The 9,148-nt window shown below is 52.1% G+C and overlaps 1 long non-coding RNA gene across 2 annotated transcripts; it reads right to left on the bottom strand.

Moving 5' to 3' along the window:
• Positions 1-1,355: 1,355 nt before the first annotated feature.
• On the bottom strand, positions 1,356-5,028 carry LOC104854094. 2 transcript variants are annotated; one of them, XR_777971.2, is made up of 3 exons: positions 4,750-4,812; positions 2,523-2,813; positions 1,356-1,954 (listed from the first exon to the last, which is right to left on the bottom strand). It is a non-coding gene; the product is annotated as an uncharacterized LOC104854094 (long non-coding RNA). The 2 variants fall into 2 exon arrangements; XR_777970.3 differs by having other exon boundaries at positions 1,358-1,954; positions 4,806-5,028.
• Positions 5,029-9,148: the final 4,120 nt, after the last annotated feature.

Raw genomic sequence — 9,148 nt, 5'->3', positions numbered from 1 at the left:
AAAAGGAGATTACAGCAGGGAAGCCTCTTCCCAAAGCCCAGGCCTGAAGGGCTTTCTCTGGGCTCAGAGCCCTGCACCCGGAGTCTGGCCCTCCAGTCTGGAAGTGCACAGAAAAAGGGGTTTTTGCATAGGACCAAAGTGGGATTTTTGTTTTTGTTTTTGTTTCGGTACCAGGGATCCAACTCGGGTCCTTGCACTTGAGAGGCAGGTGGCTGCACCACTGAGCTAAATCCCCGGCCCCCAAAGTGGGTTTTTTGAGACAGGGTCTCACTATGAAGTCCAGACTGGCCTCAAACTTGAAGCGATCCTCTGCCTCAGCCTCCTGAGTGCTGGGTTTCCAGGAGTGCAACACCACGCCCAGCTTCAAATAATATTGTGAAGAGGTCTGGGAAGGCCTGTGACACCAGGAACAGGTGTATCTGATTATTCCTTGGCCACAACTGCCCACTTGGCTCCGAAGGGGGCCAGATTCATTCTTGCAATAACCTTGTGTCTGCTGCCCACCACTGTGGTCTTGGCCTTGGTGCCAGAGGCTCCACTGTGAAACAGACTTGGAAGTGGCCTCCTGGTGAAGAGAGAGAGAGAGAGAGAGAGAGAGAGAGAGAGAGAGAGTGTGTGTGTGTGTGTGTGTGTGTGTGTGTGTGTGTGTGAAAGTAGAATAGAAAGTTGCCTCGGGTGGGGGAAGGGATGAATATGTAAATGGGGGACCAGAGGACTCAGCGGGAAGGGAACCCAGACTCTGCTACACTTAGCAAAGTGAAAGAGGATTTTTTTTTTTTTTTTTTTTTTTTAAAAGAAACATCCTGCCGGGGATTTAGCTCAGTGGTGCTGCCACCTGCCTTGGAAGTGCAAGGTCCTGAGTTCGATCCCTGGTACTGAAAAAAAAAATCCTGCAGGGCATGGAGGTACATACCTGTAATCTCAGCACTCAGGAGGCTGAGGCAGGAGGATCAAGTTCAAGTCATGAGTTTAAGGCCAGCCTGGACTTCATAGTGAGACCCCATCTCAAAAAACAAAAACCTGAAAAACTATCTTTGTTCCCAGGAGAGGTGACCCTGTGGGGTGGGGCATGGCTGTCGCTGATGCTGTGGCTCAGAGCGCAGAACCGAAACCTTCACCATCAGCGCTCTCAGGACATCAGATGTGACTTTCTGCTTCCTTCTTCAAGCCCCGGGCCTAGCCAGGGGCTTCAGGGCTGCAGAGGCGATGAGCACAAACTCAGGGCTTGCAGAACTGATAGAAGAGACGGGCGTGGTGGCGCACACCTGTCATCCCAGCACTCGGAGGCTGAGGCAGGAGAATCACCTCGAGCTCAAGGCCAAGCGGGGCTACATAGTGAGACCCTCGGGGCTACAAAGTGAGACCCTGTATCAAACAAAAAACAAAACCCCCCAAACAATTGAAATGCTCTATTTTAAAAGCTCTGGTGGCGACGCCACTGACAGCCGAGTGTAGCTTGGTTGTCAGGCTGGCGTGCACTCCACTCCGTGACCCTAAGTAGCAGTGACAATCACAGAGCCTAAAAGCTGGTGACAACTGGGGACAGGGCTAAGGCTTGGGTGGAGCTAACCTAGAAAGGAGGCGTGCCTTGCATCTCATTATACCACCACCCAATCAGGTCACCATGTTCCTGCATCACAGCGGAGAAGGCGGAGCCTCAAAGCCACGCCCTCGCGGGAGCGTTTGCGTCTGGCCTGCACAGTCTCCCATCTGGGTGTGTGGGTGACTCGGTGACGTCATCGGCTTTCTATTTCCACGAGGAGACGCCGCGTGCCAGGGGCCGTGGGAGGGGTGCGGCAGTTTCCGCCCGTGGGAGTGAAGCTCTATTCCCAGCTGCGCCCGGCTGGGACACTCACCAGGCCCTGCTTCTGGCAAACCAAGCAGCTCCGCCCCTGTCCTGCGGACCAGGGTGGCTCTGTGCGTTCTTGTCCGGAACCTTCGGCACTTCAGGAAGCTGAGACAGGAGGATCTCTTTGAGTACAAGACCAGCCTGAACTACAAAGCAATACCCCATCTCAAAAAAACAAAACCGAGCCGGGTGTGGTGGCGCACGCCTGTAATCCCAGCACGCAGCAGGCTGGAATTAAAGGAATGCACCATCACACTAGACTATTACTTGTGTGTTTTAAAATCAAGAAGATGTGCTGGGTGTGGTGGTGCACGCCTGTAATCCCAGCACGCAGGAGGCTGAGGCAGGAGGATCACTGTGAGTACCCGACCAGCCTGGGTTACACAGTGAATTTCAGGTCATTCTCAACTACATAGTGAGACCCTGTCTCAAACCTACACCCCCATCAAGAAGATGAACTGGGAGATAGGATCAATGTACATTTAGAGACTAGAGCTCAGGAATGCAGTTTAGAGGTAGATAGGGCTAGTAGAGATTATTTTAAAAATCTGAGTGTAAATGCCCTTAGGTGGGGTTTGCAAATTTCCCCGACTTTGTCCCCTGGCATCCGAGTTTGACTCATGTCGTTGGAGTCCTCTGTTAACTTCTGTGGTTACCTGGGCCCTCTGCCTACCTGTGTCTGTCTCTTATCCCGAAGGGTTAATTTATTCCAGTATTCACAAAGCAAAGGTGGGTTTGCTGTATGTGGTAGAGTTTCCAACTTTGAAACTTGGCCTCTCTCTGGAGCGGATAGTCCTGGTGAACTACGTTGGTGATCTTTATGGATAAGAATGAGGATCCACGATACAAACAATGACTAAAGCCTGGTCGGGTGGTGTACACCTGAGTCCAGCCTTCTGGAAGGCTGAGGGAGGAGGACCACGGAACTGAGCCCAGCCAGGACAGCTTGGGTTCAATCGGAGAGCTGAAAAACAAAACACAAATCACGTGAGTACACGATAGTCACCTCTGCTCGTCCTGCGTATGCTTATTGAGAGCTGCTCTGTGTTGGGCCGTGATGATACACAGTAAAGAAAACAGGGCTGGAGATTGGGCAGTGGTGCTGCCCCTGCCTCACAAGCACAGAGTCCTGAGTTCCATCCCCGGTACTGCAAAACAAACAAACACACGCCAGATAAAAGTGGAACTTGAAGCCGGGCATGGTGGCACACACCTGTCGTTCAGGCTATTTGGGAGGCTGAGGCAGGAGAATTGCTTGAGTCTATGAGTTCAAGACTAGCCGCAACAGCATAATGAGACCCTGGCTCAAAAAAAATTTTTTTTTAAAAAGGAACTTTTTAAAAAAGTTCTAGCATGGAGGAGAAATGAGCAGAGGAGATACTGTTACATGATAACAAGTGCTAAGAGGAAAGGAGTGTTAAAGAGAATTTAGGGGAGACCCTGCTTTGACTTGAGCCCCGACTAGGCCCTGACAGACCATACCAAACCAAAATGGAGTCACTCGTGCTAAAAGTCACGTGGTGGAACCGGAAGTTGAAGGAACCAGACTTCAACACAGACTAGGTTTTCCTAAGAGCAGAAAATTCTAGTCTATCTCAGCCAGCTGATTAGGGAGCCCTCTGCTTTAACCCTTACAAAACAGTAACCTGCCCTTAGAATTGGCTCTTATTTTTCTGTTATTCATGTCACTGTTTCCACTCTAAAAGCTACTGCTCTGGACTCGCCCAGGAGGAAGACTTAATTCTGTTTTGCAGAGCAGGGGCTTTCCCAATTCATGAATTGCAAAGAAGAGCAATTTGATCTCTAAAATTAGATCAAATACACAAGCAATTAGGTCTGTAAGGAAATTGATAGCAATTTTGGTGTTCCCAGGTAGGAAATGTGGGAGGAGGAGGAATTAGAAGTTAGCTATCAGAGGCTTTGCTGAGAAAAGGGACATTTAATAAAAAACCCTGAGTTAAGTGAGAGTATTGGCTACATGGGGGGAAAAGCATTCTCGGCACAAGAGAGGAGGCTGAGGCAGGAGGATTGCAAGTTTGAGTTCAGCCTGAGCAACTTCATGACTTCTCAGGACTCGGGTTCAAAATAAAAAGGGCTGGGGATGGAGCTCAGGGTGAAGGCCTTGGATTCAATCCCCAGGAACAGAAAAAAAGGAGATCCTGAAAGGAATGAATCCATTGGCCGGGTGGACGCGGGTAAGCGAGGCTGCTGGGTCCGGTGCTCCGCAAACTCTTCCGCTGGAGGAGCTGGGTGTGGTGGGGGACAGGGAGGGGCTGGGCCTGGCGGGCTTCCTGCTGAGTCAGTTTGGTGCGGGGAGTGGCGCTCGGTGCTCTCCGCGGAGGGGCAGGTCCTTGCTGACCACAGTGGGCGCCCCCTTGGGGCCCGCAGCCCGGGGGGTGGCATCGTGGGTGGGCCCCGCTGCCAGTGGGAGGGGACGGCTCGGGGTGACTTGTCCCTCTCCAGGCCGGCCCTGTGCCCTGAGCCACCGCGTTCCCTGGGCTTGCTGCGCCCACGCCGGGCACCTTCATCCATACAGCGGGGAGTAACAGGACAGGGCCCAGCGCCTGTGCCCGGCTGGCTGAGCCTTCAGACTGGCTCATGAGAAGGGACAATCGCCAACATCACCGAGCACGGCAACGGCACCACTCGGTGTTCAAAGGACTCAACGTGTTTTGTGCCCTTTTCCTTCCTTTCTTTCGACAGGGTCTCCTGGTGTAGCCCAGGTTGGCCTCGAACGCAGGCGACCCTCCTGCCTCAGCCTCCGGAGTGGTGGGATGGCCCTGGCAGGGTGCCCGAGCCTCCCCTTCTTGTGACCAGGTGACCTGCTGCCCTCAGCCTCCGAAGCCCTTCCCCGAAGCTGTCAACAGGGGCCCTGGGGTGCTGGAGTCCCTTCCAGGCACCTGCTGTCTTGTTCAAAGAATTGATCAAGACAAGCAAAAGAAGTAGCGAGGCTTACAGTTGTTAAAGGCGGCGCGAGTGTGGGCAGCCGTTGTGGGAGCGAGGGGCGCTGGGCCCCACGCGGGGCTCCCAGGGGCCGCAGCCCAACCCCCAACCCGCCGCAGTCTTCACGGCCCGCTCTGACTTCAGACCCGGGCCGGCCCATCTGGAGCTGCCACGCTGTTCTGCGCATGTGTCCTGGCGACAGGTCACGCCCTCTTGCCCAGCTGCCTCGCCACGCCCTAGTCTCCTGCCTTAGACCCACTGGTGGCCTGTGGGCCCCAGGAAATCCAAGCGTCACCAGATGCCAAGGCCACCTCCGCGCCAAGATGTCCTCAGAAGCCCTTGCAACACCCATGTTTGAGAAACAGTGAGGTTAGGAAATGGGAGTTAAAAACAGAGTAGGCAGAGGAGGGTGTGGGGTTTATGTCAATGGGGCGGACTTTGGAGGTCAGGAGCCCATTCTCTGACCGTCCGTCCATCCAGCTACTCTTTCTCCAGTTCATTCATCCATTCTTGCAACGCCCTTAAACGTCTACTTCGTGCGACTCAGATGGTCCCTGCCTTTCTGTGTCAGTGAAGTCGAGTTTAAAAAAGGTAGAAAATACTGAGTTTCTGTCTCACGTTAAGCTTCTCAAAGAGGAAACAGGCAGGCGTGGTGGTGCACACCTATGATCCTAGCATTCTGGGAGGCTGAGGCAGGAGGATCTCAACTTTGAGCCCAGCCTGGGCAGTTTAGGGAGGTCTTATCTCCAAGAAGGGCTGGAGATGCAGCCCAGTGCAAGGTCCTGAGTTCAGTCCCTAGAAGGGAGAGGGGGAAGAAGAAAAGAAGGGAAGAAAGGAAGGAGGCTCTGTCTTCCCTTGGGCTCCTCTGTTACAACAGCTGCAATCAGGTCAGCCTGAGGGAGCCTGGCGCCGATCCATCTGCTCTGAGGGTACCCCGGGCTGGCGCGGGGTTTCTGGTCTCCTTCCAGGGGAATCCGCAGGGATGGAGACCTGTGCTCGGAAGCTCTGCGGAGTCCACATGGACCCGGGGCTGCAGTGAACCAGCCTTGGGCCAGCCCGCCTTCCTTGAAATCATGTCCCCCTGGGGCTGCTGCTGTCTGTCTTCGAGCCTCGGCTCCCTTAGGGACACCACGAACATCCTGTGAGGAGGAGAACGCTAAGGATCGTGGGGGGCCTGCTGTCTTCCGGCTCTGATCTGAATTCTGGTTGTGTGTCACTCCTTTAGTCCTCCATGAAATGAAGGAAGTATAGCACAAAGGGTGAAACAGCAGCAGGGCCTAGTGCTGCATGCTTGTTATCCCAGCACTTTGGGAGGCTGAGTCAGGAGGATCCTATGATTGAGTCCAGCATGGGCAACTTAGGGGTTTTCGTGAGTCTCTGTCTCAAAAACAAACAAACAACAAACAAACCATTTAAAAGGCCTTGCAGCTCATCTGCAGGGCCTGATGTTGGCCTCTAGCGTCCTTTCCTGCCATCCCTGTGGTAAAATGGGATGACTCACTCACTTACATCTTGCTGTCACAGGCCACAGAAATTCATCAGCGGGGGCGGAAAAGGCCCACTCATCGTGGGTTCTGGCATTGGAGATAGCGAGCCGCTGGGTACGTGGGTCTGGTGACTTGCAAGCTCTGTGACCCGAGTTACGATGGGCACGTTCTTAGGGTGTGTGTGTGTGTGTGCACGCGCAGGCAATGACAACTACACTGTGACTGTCCCCTGGCCACCAGTAACTCGAAATGCCATCGGGCATGCATGTATTGAGTTATGCTATGGAAATATGTGAAAAAGTGTTGTAAATTTAAGGCAGTACAACATTAAAATATAAGTATTCCTCCCCGTACCAGATGTATTAGTTACTTTTTTTTTTGAATCAGGGTCTCACTGTGCAGCCCAGGCTGGCCTCAGAGTTGCCGGGGTCCTCAGCCTCCTGAGTGCTGGGATTAAGGTGTGCACCATCATACCAGCCTCTCTTATTGATTTTAGTCCCACAAGTAACACATGATCATTGTGGAAAATGAGAAAATGGAAATAAACTAAATGAAAAAGTGGTCAAAACAATTTGAACTGAGCTGAAGTCTGCTGGAGTATTTGTGCTAATAAATCTTTCTGCCTTAGAAAACAACAGCAACAAGGGAAAGGGAAAAAAATATGAGAAAATGTAAAAATGGAATTAAGTGTTTGTAGGTGGGGAGGGGAGGAGGGGGTGAAGGGAGGGTGGGGACGAGGGGAAAAAATGAGAACCAAGACCTGTCATGCACAGGTACAAGATCCCAGTAATAAATGTAGCTGCACTGTCTACCTGGAATGTACCAATAAATTCAATTTAAATTTTAAAAAAACCCAAAAAACCAGTTGGAACTGTCACCTCCATCATTATTGTGTAGATGTATTAACTTTTCTCTGTGTGTACACTTCGTTTTTTTCTATGAAGTGGGATTTTTTATTGTATAAATTCAATGTTTTTTTCTTTTTTTTTCCGGTGCCAGGGATCGAACTCGGGATTTTGTGCTCACGCGGCATAACCAATGAGCTAAATCCGCAGCCCCAAATTCAATGTGTACATGTGTTGCAATTTTCAGTTTACTGTCTCCTGAGTGTTTACAGTGCTCTACAGAGCACTATACATTGTAACAAAGTAGTAGGCGGTTAAAGTGCTGTGGCTGGAGGGTTTTGTTTTTCCAGTGATGTAGGAGAGCGATAACTCCCAACCTGCTAGATGTCAGATCTACCCAGTTTCTGCTCCCTGAAATCAACGATAAATTCCAAGGGACAAAGGAAATTAAGAGCAGGAAAGGTCTTGGGGGATCGGCATGGGGAATGGGAGTAGCCCGTGAGAGAGAGGGGAGATCTGGAGTGGGTTCCCTATGAAAGGGAAGATTTTAAAAATTCATCTTTAATTAGTCTTTTTCGTGACACAGTGTCTTGCTTAGTGGTTCAGTCTGAACTTGAACTCACTATGTAGCCCAGGCTGGCTTCAAACTGGAGTTGATCCTCCTGCCTCAGCCTCCCGAGTGCAGGGATTACAGGCGTGTGCCACCACGCCCGGCTGTAGGTAGTTTCTGATTTCTAAATTTCAGTTATTCAGCAGTTTTTTTTTTTTTTTTTTTTAATTGGATCTCTTCTGTGCATCAGCTCCTTCTGCAGATTTTCTGGGGTAAAAATGCCCCTCTCGTCATCATCTCTGTCATTTTGTTTTCTTTTCCGAGATGGTCTCAAACTTTTCGGCTCAGTTGAAGCTCCTGCTTCAGCTTTTGGGTAGCTGGGGCTACAGGCGTGGATCACCATGTCTGGCTTTCATTGTCGGCTTTTCTTTTTTTTTCCAGGACCGGGGATCAAACCCAGGGCCTTGTGCATGCTGGGAAAGATCTGTATCACTAAGCTACATTCCCAGCTCATTTTACTTTTTATTTTGGTGATGGGGGGTTACTACCTTTCTGAGTTCGCCATTGGTTTTTTGTTTGTTTGTTTTGAGACAGTCTCACTACATAGTTGAGACTGACCTGGAACTCACTATGTAGCCCAGGCTGGTCTCGAACTCACAGCGGTCCTCCTGCCTCAGCCTCCTGAATGCTGGGATTACAGGCATGCACCACCACGCCCGGCTTTTCCATTGGCTTTTAATATGAGTTGCCAGAGTGTTTCAGAGACGGGACTGGTTTCCTTTCCCACTTGCAATGTGTAATTCTCCTAGGACCCTCCCCACATGTGCCTGTGCAGGCTTCACTTTTGGGGTTCCCCGCAGTTGTCCTCTCCACACCTAGGCCTTGTGCAGTGCCCCCCAACGTCAGCACCCCCAACAGAGGGTGCAGACAAGCAGACGGCACGGAGGACGCCGGGAAGCCGATTTCCTCCTCCGCCACTTCTCCGTTCAGTTTCATCAAGTGTCTCGGAAGCGATCCAGGCCGCTCTCTCTTGATCTCGCCACAGCCGGAAGTCGGTCTCAGCCCTTGGCCCAAGTTTTTCACGTTTAGAGCAGGAATGGCAGCAGGGCCCACTCCCTAGACTCGTCCAGAGGGCCGAAGACATTCTCTCTGGTCCTATAAGCACGTGTCACCTCGAGTCCCCAGAACCCGTGTCCAGCGGTCTCTGCTTTGGGTGACACCCTGGCTGTCAACTTCCGGGCGGTGTGCAGCGGGGCAGGCGTGTGCTTATGTGAGCACAGCCCCTGCCGTCCCACCCCGACTCCCCGGGGAACAAACCCCTTCCAGTGCTGAGAGCGACAGGTGGGCCGGGGCTGGCACCCGGGTGTGGCCCAGCAGGCAGGAGGAGACTCTAGGTGGTCGCTGTCCGCTGATTCCCAGCACCGCTGTGCTCCGTCTGTACCTCGCTTCCCTTCTCTGAGCCTCCCCTCCCTCC

This window comes from Fukomys damarensis, unplaced genomic scaffold (assembly GCF_012274545.1).
Source record: "Fukomys damarensis isolate Sample0158 unplaced genomic scaffold, DMR_v1.0_HiC HiC_scaffold_27, whole genome shotgun sequence".
NCBI lineage: Eukaryota > Metazoa > Chordata > Mammalia > Rodentia > Bathyergidae > Fukomys > Fukomys damarensis.
Note: the sequence above shows the minus strand (reverse complement) of the source record. Positions and strands in the feature narration are given on the sequence as shown.